Below are 13,737 nucleotides of genomic sequence, written 5' to 3'. Positions count from 1 at the left end.
GCAACTTCTGAGACAGGTTCTATTACTATCTCCCTTAACCAGATAAATCAAGATATAGAGAACTTAAACCTCTCAAAGTCACATAGGTAGTAAAAGGGAAAGTCCAGTTTTAAAATGAGGTATCCAGCTCCAGAGCCTGTGGTCTTTACTGTTATACAATACTACTTTTGCAGAAAAAAAAAAGACTTATCTAGAACTAAGGAAATAGGCTGGTGAAAATTTATAAATTATATTAGAAACCTAAGTACAATTGTAGGTTAAGATACTGTGAATTCTCTAAAAGTTATTTTAAAAAGATGCCATACAAGAAACTAACCCTTCTAATCTAGCTTGGGTGGTTCACATAAGAGCAGAACAATCAAGTTCATCTGAATAAATGTGATTTAAGAATACACAGCTGAGAAAATCCACCTCTTCTAGCTACATACAGAAAGCATATCCTTTATTTCTTTGTAAAAAATAATTAAAGTATCAGAACTTTGCAGTACTTTATTATAGTCATAAGCAATATATATATTTTTGTTGTCTTTCAAGAAATTGTAAGTACATCTCTCTAGAGTAGACTTAATCATTATTAACCTTCTATTAAATCCAATATGAATGTATATCATACACCAAATGTCAGTGAATAAATGCATAAGAGAGTGCTTAAAATGGATTTTTTTTGGTAGAAAAAATGCTGCAAGAAAGCCAACTGAAATAAACAGTGATTTCTGTACTATGTACTAGAGATAAAATGATGAACAATAAAATCTATTTGCATAAGGGAAATATATTTAATAGTAGTTATACAATTTGTATCATGCCAAGTAGGTAAGCCAGATCAACAGCATCCCTTATACCTAAACAGATAATCTGTTCAAATACATGGCATAATATATGGACATGGCAACCAGCATTCTGCTACACCTTCACTCCAGAATGTTTGCTTCTCATTTTTGAGGTGATATTCACACAACCATATGACTCTCATGGGACACTGCTTTCTGGTTTTAAGACATTATCTACCTACCTATTGATCTACCAAACTATCATTATTTTTTAGCCTTAGTTCTTTAGTTTGGGTGGTAAGTTCCTAACTTTTCAGCCTTTTTAACTTTTGATTCTCCACTGCTTCTTGTCATATGAGACTTAAGAATGCTTCATCTTCTCAGGAATGTTCAAATTCTCTGTAGAAGAAGAGAAAATCACGGGTCCCATGTAACTTCTCACTGCCAAATCTGTCCTCCTCCTTTTCTCAGTTTTATGTTTCATGATTTTCTGTCATGTCAACTCAGCTTTATACTCTCTAATAGCTTATTAAAATCATTTCCTCTTTCATATTTCTTCCAATCTACCTAGTAACTCTTTATTCTGATATTTTAGAATGTTGAGAATTTTTTCACTAGGACTTTCATGTTCTTATTAAGCATAGCAAAAAATCTTGCATCTAGTACATACACAACTTCCTTATGTCAGGATGGTCAAAATAGCTCACTACTATCAGGTCATAGAAGCAGATTCATAAGCACAGGTATATTTTGACTAGGGTTCAGATACTAAATGGACAAACTATTCTCTGGACTCCACTCAGTAACTACCTAAGTTAATGAAATCAAACATCTCCAGGTGTGGCTTTCTTCATTCACAGAAGGTTAAATAATCAATCTCTTTCATAGTACATAAGGACTTTCTTTCTATTTCCCAGAACTTCATATTCTATTGGTTTTTAACAAGCAAAAAAAAAAAAAAAAAAACACACGGAGCTAGATAGAGAGCATATATTTCAGACAGGCTATCCATATGTAAATAGTTACAACAAATCATTAAGAAAAAAAGGTGGGCATACCCAATTTTAAATTGGATAATAAATAAATAGTTTAAATAAGTAAATAAAATAAATTCATAAAATAAGAAATCTAACTCACTATGAAACATTTGAAAAAATGTTTAACATCTTGTGTAGTCATTATCATGTAAAATGAAACAAATGTGATACCATTTTCACCTACAAAATTGGTAAAATTAATAGATAACACACAGGGATACAGAGCATATGGTGAAATGAATGTTTTCAAACATTACTGTGGTATAATCTTTTTGGAGGCAAATTGTAACTAATTATCAAAACATTTTAAATTCTCATATGTCAACCTGGTAAACAAATCTTGAGAAATTTATCCCTAGAAAGTCATCACAGATTCATGGGTAAAGATTTATTTATTTTTAATCTAACTATTTATATTTGTATGTTCGTGGGTAACCTACCAGATAACACTGAATAAATAAATGTTGATACATCCACTTTTTAAAAAAAATTATGTTGCAGAAAATATTTAATGATATGGCAAAAAAATCAATTTAATTGAATAAAACTGTTTATAAAACTTTTTCCAAATTAAAAAAAAATTTAGAAAGATACACACTGGGATATGAAAAGTGTTTATTTCTGAGTTATATTATTTTTGGAAGTTTTAATTTAATTTTTCAAGATGACAGCAATTTACATAATAAACACGAATCAATTACATAAGAAAAAGTTTCAATGTGTAAATAATACAACCAGTTATCAGAAATAAAAATAAAATTATAAATAGCTTTAAAATGGTAGTGAAAAAAATCTCTAGGCTTGAAGAGAGAATGATCTAAATAAGAAAGAGGATTTTTTTTTAAATACCCATTATCTTTTTTCCTAATATTTAACTATTTTCACTGGTATTATTATTATATCTGATCACAACACATATAAACTTGCTCACTCACAATATACAAACTACCTATTGGAATATTTTACGTGTAGAATTATAAACTACCATTATTTTAAATATTCCATGATATTCAAAGTCCTGAAACACCTGCAATTTTTATATCCTATTAATAAACTTATTACCCTTCACGAACACTGTTAAATCTTGGAGGAAAAAAAATTACCATATGGCCTAGGACATTTTTATAGTCAATATTATTAAATTTGTAGAAGTCTAAATTGTGCTTGATTTTATATTTATTTGTTCATATTTTCATGCTAAAAAGCAAACAAGTCATTGCTATCATTAAGGTAATAACAATATTTCTAAAATTTAGTACAATTTAATAAAAACCAATAATCTAAATGTCACATATTATTGTATCTGTACATCAATCTAGAGTACAACAGAAGTAGGAAGGAATATTTGAAATATAGTTTTATTTTAAATATTTATAGATTGCTATATAAATAAAATGAAGGCATCTATTTGCAAAACTTTTCCATTTATACTTATAAAATTTTTATAACATTGTTAAAGTTCATATGAAAAATGAGAAGTTCATATAAAAATGACTTCAGAAATCAATTAGTAGAATTCAATAATTAGAAACTACATATAATTCATTATATATTATTATAAACACATTATTGCATATTTTTATAAATATATTTATTCATTTTTATCAGATAAATGTCCATTAAGTGGAATGTCAAATTTCTGGGTTGTTTGGTAAATAAATTTTTATGAAAGAAATAAGAACTGAAACACTAATTTCCAAAGTGTGTGTACCATTTTGTATGACTAACAGCAATATATGAAATTTCACGTTCCTTCATATTCTCATTTGCAATAATTAGTTTTTTATTTTCGCCATTGTAGTAAGTGTGTAGTGGTATCTTATCGTGTTTCTGTTCTAATTTGCATTTCCTTAATAACTAATGATTTTTGAGAGTCTTTTTAAGTAGTTATTTGTCATTAAGCTATCTTTTGGTGAATAATCTATTCTAAAATTTTACTCATTTTTAAAACTGGATATTTTATAAATTAAGATTTTTAAAAATTTATTTTGCATACAAGTCTTTTGTGAGATTTATATTTCACCAAAACTTTTTCACAGTTTGTGTCTTGCCTTTTTATTTTCTTAAGAGTATATTTTGAAGGGCAAATGTTTTAATTTTTCCTTTTTTTACCCTTCCTTTCCCCAATTTAAACTAGATTATAGACATGTATTGTTCAAGAAAGAGGTGTTAAAGAAGAAAAGCAGAGGGTTTTAAGACCCAAAAGGCATAAACAAGGGATTTGGAGAATTTTTTCCCCTCTTTCAGAATTTCTAAATTTTCTAGTAGGTGAGAGAGCAGAGTAGATCTTTGTCCCCTCCAAAACACTTTAACTCCAGAGCTCAGGTCACAGGTCACAGGTCAGAGAGTATTCTTTGTTGCCCCCAGTTCCTCCAGCCTTCCAAGTTCAAGGCATGCCCTTTTGTTAAAAACTTTATAGTTCCTTGCTCCCTCCTCCACTTTTTTCAAGAAAAGTATTCGTTTTTAATGTTGAATTTATTATTATTATTCTTTGATGAATATCTCTCTTCCCCTACTAAGGTGCAATTTTCATAAAGGCAGGAATAATACTGATTTTTATTCAGTTCATCATCAGTGACTAGAACAGTACCAGGCATGTTTTTTCTAATTAAAATACCTGTTTACCAAATGTGTGTGGTTAGATCTGCCTCAAAGCTGTGGAATCTTGTGTTAACAAATACACATGTAGAACAATAAGAATTAGATGTGCACTAGAAATTACATGTGCGATAAACCTGAGTTCCTTGTTGTCTGTTACCGATTTTTTCTTGTTCTTGGGCCCCCTGGTCTGCTTACTATTGTTAAGCCCGAGTTTTAAAGATGACTTGATATTTCTGACTTAAAGAGTCTCAGCAAATGTTGAGTCAATTCAAAGTTCTGACTCCCTCTCCTGGCCGCTCCTGCCATCTCAAGATTTCCCCTCCTTTTCCACCTTCCCAGGTTTATTTAGTACAAAGGGAATTTCAACCATTTTGGCATCTAGAGGATGGGCCTTTAAGCTACATGCTGTATTCTGGGTACTTGCCAGCTGTCACTGAATGTCTGTCAGTCACCAAGTCCGGGTTCATTTTGTGTCCACAGGTGTGGCCGGTAATACTTTATCTTTTGGGAAGGAAGGTCCTGCTCTATTACACTAAAAATATTGTATGTCCAATTATCTGCTAGTTACTGTGTGTATTATTAAAAAACTCGAATTATTGTTTCAGTTTAATATTGAAGAGGGATTTTAAAACATACTATAAAAACTAAAAGTTGTAGAATATATATAATGAAGATAAACTACTTGATTGAAAAACCTGTTCTGATAAAAAATTTTATGAAATTGTAGATGAGCAAATATTTTATATAAACGTAAGGTCACAAAGGTAATACAAGTAAAATTTATCTTTTTGCTTTAGAATATTCTAGGAATTGTAAAATAAAGATTTAGATTTAAATTTAAATATAAATCCAGATATACATTTGTTTTTTAATGACTTATTTTGGATAACAATCATGACAGTACTGTATATTTCATATTGTCTTTTTAATATGTTAATGAGAAAAATAGAATTGCTATACTATGAGTTCATATTTAGGAATTATGATAAGAATAAATAAGGTTTAGAAAAATTATATTTCTTATACAACTTCAGTGAGCATCATTTTCATTGCATTCTATATGAATGCTTTCCCAGAGCACACTTCCAGAATACAATGTGAATGGTGCCCTTAGAAGTAGTACAACTCAGCATCCCTGGAGGAAATAAGCTGGTGTACATTTGTCTTGATATACCAGTGAGGCTAATTCTTAAGAGTTGTTTCCCAGATATCCCATCTCATCTGGGTGGCCTCCTTTAAAAATCAAGGAGAGAACTGATATGGTCTGAGATTATACAGAATGGTAATAGCAAGGAAATGAAAAGTATAAAGTTTTACAAAAGGCCTTAAGATTACTGCCTAGAAAATGGTTTCCTAAACTTAAAAAAATAAATAAATAAAAGGTATATAAGGCTATAAATTTATAAAGATATACAAATGAATGGCTAATAAAAATAAATTTTAGAACATAACCATTTACCATCATGAGAAGGCAAGCTAAGAAAAAATTCATTCAAATATTTGGAAAAATTCTGTTAAAAGACCTTTCCTCTTTTAAAATTCCTGCTAGATGTGCTTGCCCTTTTATCAGAAAGAGCAATATTAAAACAGGTATAATTATGAAGACTAAAATTTAATCTCTATAGTTAATTAGATATGCATATTACATTATACATTATACAGTAGGAATCAAGAACAATGTGTATTTCATTTAACAGAAATAAAAATAATCACCCCGATTCTATAAAGTCAGTCAGTCTTTATTCCATAGTCAGTCTTTATTCTAATAAAAACCTTCATCTTCTTTTTTATTTTTGTTAAGTCTAAAAAATACTTTTTTTAGATTAAGCCAGTTTCTTGCTGAGCTATATGTTTTCCTTCTTTATTTTTTACAATATTCTAAGTATTCTAAGTGAACCCAGGCTAAGTCTAAATTACATCAGAAAAGCATTTGATTGTCTTTAATAAGAGTTAAGTACAATTACAGTCAAATAATTCAGATATCATTTGAAGGAGACAATTGTTTAATTTTCAGAATATTTAACTCTAATTGTTGGAAGATGACCAAGCACCTTTATAATTAGTATCGGAATCTAAAATCACTCTTTATAATGAATTGTATCATATAGTAATGATGGACAGCTCCAGTGTTTCATGCTACTGTTTAGGCAATTGTTAATTTCTGTTGCTGATAATTAAATGGAGATGACGATGCTAATAAATAGCTTTCACGTAGGCAGGCTTCACTCTGAGTGGATAAATGCAGAATACCACACTGATGAGATCTCCCTCATGCTCCAAGGTTTTTGTAAGCAATTCCACAAATTAAAGGGCTTGGTTTAGATAATCTTCCATCTTCACACTGCTCTGTTTTCATTAAATTATTTTTCTTTAAATATGATCATCACAATAGCATTCATTGGGAATCTTTAAATGATAAATAGTTAATAATTGCTTTATATGATAAATAGCTAATAATTACTGAGTACTCCTGTGTGCTAGGCTCTACTGAAGCACTTAGGAATTACCAACTTCTTTAAACTTCACAAGAGCCCAAGAGAGATATTATTATTGTTATTACATTATACAAATGAAGAAACAGACAAAGAAAAGTTAAATAACTTACTCTTAACTCCTAAGCTATACTGCCTTTTAAACTGGAAAAACATCTTCAATGTTATAAGTTAATTACAATTAGAAATGACTAATTTTAGACATTAATTGGGGAAAGTGTAAATGATGGTGGTTTTCCTTTCTGTTCCTCTAGTCTAATCCTTCTACTGTCCAGACATAACATCTAAACAGCTGGAACATAAGATCTCAGCACAAAGAATAATACTGAAATCATGAGGAAATGATAAGAAAGCAAAAGATATCATACTTTAAATTCTGAACAAATGTAACACTGTTTAATCATAACATTAGGGACAAGTGTTTAAAATGTGGTGCTGGAAATATTCCAACCAAGTTATTTCACAATTAGCCAATTCTATCCCCTTATTCTTGTAGATAAATATTAATTACAATTCAGCCAAGTGGAGGGGCCAGGACTTCACAGATGTGCCATGTTAATATTGCCATAACCATTTTCAAATCTACATCAGAGATTCTCCAATATTTTATGTTACAAAATCCTTTTAGAATATAATTCTATTTCTAGAAAAAAAATATGCACATTTAGGAGCACACATTTACATAATTTCCAGAGATCACACGTATTTGAAGGCCATCCATGTCTTCTTGAACCAGAAAACAAGAGTTCCTGCCCTAAATTTTGAACATTATATCTTAACTTCCTGTATTTATCTCATTAACTGATGATGGCATTTATTTATGTCTTACTGTTATTCTCTTCATTTCAACATATTGAGAAAATACAATATATTTGGCACTGTTCATTATGGCATAATACTTTAAAATAAAATGAGAAGACCAAGACTAACAATGAGTTGACCAAAGACTTGTGGGAGGAATAGGCGAAAAGTTCCCAAAGCAGACTGTCATGCCTAGCCCAGCAACCATAGGGTTCCCTTTATCAGTTAAGTGAGCTATTAATAGCTAACACCTTCTTTGAAGACTTGCTCTTGGGTAAGTCAAGCCGCCTGCAATAAGTTGCCTGTAAATTTTATCCTGCCAGGATGCGGGTTAGCTAATAGCTGACAGGTTTAGCCATCAAAAACTCAGCTTCCCTGGGGAAAAATAAAATCAAGCTAAACCCCACAGTTCAATCTATGTTCCAGAGTTTTCAAGGGATGAGGCTGAGCCTAAAACTTACCTGAAGCCACAGTCTTGCTTAACTTTAACCCTCATATAGGTTTCTCACCTGAACAAATTTATTTAATAAATAACTTGCACATGATTCAGGAAACCTAACAAAATAAATCTAACGCTGTTAAACAAATACTATTACTACTTCTACTAATAGATACATACATTAAATTGGCTACTTACTATCTGTCAGAAATTCTTCTAAGTGTTTTAGATAATTTAAGTTATCTAAGTTTGAAATATTTATTCTGATAATAAAAATAAAACAATTGAAATAATGATCACTTATTAAGCTCCTATAATGTGATTAGTTCAGTTAGTCTGCATTTCAGCTGAATTTGAGAGTTATTATTTTCCCCACTTCATAGATTAAGGATTTAAAGCATAGTGAATTTAAGTAACTGTGCAAGGCTATACACTGATATTTGATAGTGTTCAATAAATTAGTGAATCAACCATGTCTGCTTTGGAAGTTATTGGGGAAAATCAAAGGCAAAGTAAAAAGTCATGCAGTTCTTTCTATGGCTCTTTTCCATCAGCAATTGAGAAAATAAAAGATTATAGTAAAGGGACATTTTGGAAACCCAACTATGGAGTTAAATTAAATACAGTGGAATTGTCTTACAAGTTATTTCATATTTAAACTTATTTTTTAAAGGTGGGTTTCTATTAATATTATCATAAAAAACAAGAATAATTAGATCTCATTTAATAACATGCAGTTATTTAAATAAATAAAGTGTTAAGGGAAAAGTTTATCCCCTAAAAATTATTAAACAAATGTAAGTATATCAAAGCATTCAGCCTAGTGACTAGCAAGAAGCAGGTGCTGGATAAACATCCATGAAGCAAATCTGACTTTTGGGCACAGAGCTTAGAAAGAAAAAAATCAACCTTGGTGAAGGCCTCTTGTAAAGAATTGTGTTGTTAGAAGAAACAGTTTATAGGTTTTAGAATTTGGTTTGAATATATATAAATATAGTGTGACAATTCATAAAAAGAAAAATGAGAAAAATAATATAAAATAGTAAATTAACTGAAGTTCTCTTATTTACAAACCAAAGAAAAATAGATATCTCGTACAAAAATCCAAGAAAAAGTGATAATATAGAATCAATTGAAAACTATACTGAAATTATTTTATCAAAAAATGGTAAAATTTCTGCTTAATATATAAATATTAAAAAGCATGTATATGTTATACATATAAATAGCTTTGTTATATACTTTAAAATTATCTCATACCCATTTATGTGTAGATTAAATGCATAAATCTCTACTTAGATATATTCCATCAAGTAAAAATTTAGGTGCACATAGATTTTTAAATGGTGGCGATTGGTTAGTTTTACTCTAGTGCTATGGTGAATATTCAACAGGGTGTTATTCTCAATATCCTATATGATAATTACAGGATTATATGTTTACATTTGTCCTCCTAAAATTTAAGAAATGGGAGAAAATGAACTGAGGAGAAAAGAAAAAAGAAGTGAAAGTAGTATAAAAGTATAGAAGAAATTTTAATTTTTCCCCTACAGAAAAAGCAGAATAAGAGAATATTATAAAATATACTAAAATTTTATAACTGTCAGTACCTTTAAACTAAAATCATCATCACTGCTCTTGTAAGTGTGACAGAGACAATCAACTTCTTCAGCACAATGAAAAGACCAATTTTTACCATCAGATAAGAAGGGCTCTGCAGAGAATATACAAAGTGCTCACCTTACCAACACCTTCAATCATAAAGGAAGCTGAAAAAAAGAAAAAAAAATGTAAGAAACCTATCACAAGTACACCTAAAAGTGTCAAGAAATAAGAGAGGCAGGAGTTCCTAAAGGATAGTAATAGTGTTGTATTTAAAATGATAGTACAGTCTTTTCACTCTTTTTTTATGGTAGATGAAGGAATTCTAAGATGAAAGGGGAGACTCAGCTCTGTAGGTGACAAAAGGACCTGTCTTCAGAGCATTGACTTGACATTCTCTGGAAAGGTGCAGGGCAGTGAAAATAAGTCAGGAGAGGAAATAAAATAGGTACTGACAGAATATTATTGAAATAAAAATAACAAATGAATTTAAGATGTACATTCAGTTAATTCAAATAAAAGAGAAAAAGTTAAGGGATGAAATATTTATATATTAATATTAAGTCAAATGCTGAGAAAGGAAACATATGAGGCAAGTAGTTTTTAATGTTCTTAAAACCATATGTTACAAGTAGATAAAAAATGAAGCACATTATTCTGCTTGAAATTACCTCAACCATTTTGATTTCCATCATTCTATGTGTTTTTTCAATGCTCAAGTTCTGAAATTGCATGCTCATGACTCAGCATTTTATACTGATTTGGTGTCATTTGAAGGTATATATAGTCTATCAAACAGACTTTTCCAAATTATAGCAAAGTATCTATGTTCAGAAACTAAATGTTGCTCATATTTTCTTTTTCTTCAATAAATAATTGATACTTAAATTAATATTTCATATTGTTTAATTCTGTAAACTACTTAATATAGTATATACCACTTTCCATCAAAAAGGAAATTCTATATTTTCTCACTATAATCAAGAAAACAGCAGCACTCCATGTCTATAATGCTGCATTATGATATATTTATATTTTAAATAACGTGTACTTTAAAGTTTGTAGTGTTTTTCACAAAGACAATTGGGAGAAGTGCATAGATTTTCATAAATATTTGGAATGTATAATATAGAAATTTTAAAAATCACAAATGGTCTCTCTAGTAGATATATCCTTATAAAATTTAATAAGGGAACAATGATCTATTTTGACACATTTTGTATTAAAATTCTGGTAGCAGTTAAAAATTTCAAATATGATGTCAGTTATATCTCAATAAAAAAGTTTCAATTATAAAGTATGCTGCATTGAGACTAACGTGCCATTTTGTGTCTAAGTGGACAATAAGAGGCTTTATTCCACACTCTCTTTGATTAATTTGTTAATATGTATTTTTTTAATATTTTATAAATATGAGGGTCATTTCAGAACGTTCTGTTAAGAAACAATTAGTGTGAGAATGTGGCAAATAGTATTATCTTTTTCATAGCCCATATATTTATTTTATTGTGATAGACATAATAGTATTAGAACTATTGTTTTAATCCTGTACTATATCTCTTTGGACTAATTTTTACATTGGAAAAACTATTCTTTATATGCTTAATCAACTACATTTGAAATTTCGTCTTATACACAACTCCATTAACTAGTAACTAATACAGAGCTTGTGGAATAAAATCTTGAATTATTTGAAAATATAAAGTTATAAAAATACCACCAATATATTTTTTGCTTTTAATTTTTTACCACTTTGCTAGTATACATTCTTAATTTTAGTGAGATAATTTTTTCATATCATATGCTAAACAAAATAACAAACTTTCTATACTGATAAAACAGAGTTTTTCAACTTCCTGTCCTCAATGAAATGTCCCTCACTTAATATACCACTCTGTTTTTCATTTAGGACTTGGCGTTTTCCTATTTGAATAATTTTCTGAGAAAGTAGATACATGACATAGAAGTAAATTTTATTGTATCTTATTATGTTGAATTATATTCCATTTTGTTTGTTTAGGGTTATGTATTATTAGAGATTGAGAAAATTGTCTTTTGGTATGTTACTGGTAGTGTGTACATAGAAGTATCATCTTTAGATCCTGACGATCCTGGGATATTTTAGTATGGCATCAGTTCTTGCCAACAGTGAAGGAATCTTAGCATTTACATTCTATTTCAATGATAACCTGGAGAAGAAAACAATGGAAAAAGGGGACCATAGTGGTCCTCAAGGTCCTGTCTGATCACCATCCCCCGCAACCTCCCTATTTCCATTTGCACCACCTCTCCCCTTGTACATTCCACTCTAGCCACAATGGCCTTCTTTGTTTCACTTGAATAACACAAGTTATTTCTCTCTTCTGAATCTTTAGAATTACACTTTACACTGAAGTATTTCCTCTCATTTTTATGAGAGTTGCCTAATTTCATTTTTTGAATCTCACTTCAACTATCACCTCCTCAGATAGGGCAAGCTTGATCATTCATTGAAAAGACACTCCATTCCTTCAACTACATTGGTCACTGTCATGTCTCCCTCTTTATTCCCTTCTAATATGCAAATATTGAATTAGTGTGTTTCTTTTCCAAGTTAGACGATAAATTCCCTAACGAGAGAGCCCTGCCCTGTGTAATTCATGGTTCTATCACACCACTTACATCAATACTAAATCAATCAATAAATATTTGTTAATATCTATAGTAAGAAGAAAATCTCTCTTGAAAGGCAAAGTTTAGAAAGAATTGATCCTGTTCTAGTTACTCTAAGTAATTCATTTTTATAATTCAAAGTAAATTCATATAAGAAATAACATACTTTGTACTTGAATTTATTTTTTCATTATTACTATTATTATTTGATTTTATAAGAAAGCGGATGACCAGATATTTGGTTGCAATCAATTAAGTTTTAAGGCATCGAATTGTAGAAGATACTAGAATAATACTACAGTTTTTAAGACCTACTTACCCAGCCTGTATTTGCAATTGGACCTTCTAAGAAATACAGTAACTAATAATAAGACTGTAGTTATCAGTCATTAAAAGAACTGTAACAAATATCCTATGCTAAAGAAATCTGTATAAATTAGTAAAATAAGGATATATTTTATTTTGTTAACCCTTTACTTTTCTAAAATTGAGCCGTCCTGAAGGACACATTTACCTAAGCCCCAGATTGTCAATTTTTTCTTTATTAGCCATGGTATCTGTAGGGATAGTGTCCATCTCATGTATTTGTGTCTAACTCAAGTTTTGAAATGTTTTTATGCTAAAGAAAGTCATTAGTAGATATCTCCTAAAGACCCTTTTAAGAGTGTGTTTGATGTGATTAGTTTTTATTTATCTCACTAAATTTTTAAACTATAAACTGTAAAATACTTGGAGAATCTAATAGGTTGGCATAGTCTATTTGTTATTTGAAGGGAAGAGAAATGTCTTGTTTAGGCTGATCAGTGGCAGACTTTCATGAATTAATTGCTTCAAAGGTCCTAGCTAAATTATTATGCAACAAAATTCAGCTCTGCAAATAGCTGTCTTAAATGCATCATGACCTCTAGGTTTTATCTGATAAATTATGTTCCATCCAACGTTGGTGTCAGCAACTATTTATTGTCCTGGTTACAAATTGGCTGTTATGCAACTGAATTGATCTTGATCAGAGATATTTTCCATTTGTACTTCCATGCAACTGAGTGCTTTTTAAAACCTGTACTTTCTTTTAAAGGAGACTGCAGTTTAGAAGTTACACTTTGAGATTCTGAACCAAATTGAGTTCTCCAGTAATAAAACAATTGGAGAATGGAAATGATAACTACTTAAATTATTAAATGTCTTGATTGTTTAAAACATTTAACTAATGATATAAGGAATGTGTACCCTAGATTAATTCAAGAATGTAGTTCACCCATATAGATTTAGTGTAGCCAAGAATTTAGGCATATGCTTCTCTTAAGAGAGTCAGCTATCGACTTAATAAGAGCTATCTATAGGCC

The sequence above is a fragment of the Balaenoptera physalus genome (genome assembly GCF_965194825.1).
Source record: "Balaenoptera physalus genome assembly, chromosome: 5".
NCBI classification, from domain to species: domain Eukaryota; kingdom Metazoa; phylum Chordata; class Mammalia; order Artiodactyla; family Balaenopteridae; genus Balaenoptera; species Balaenoptera physalus.
Note: the sequence above shows the minus strand (reverse complement) of the source record.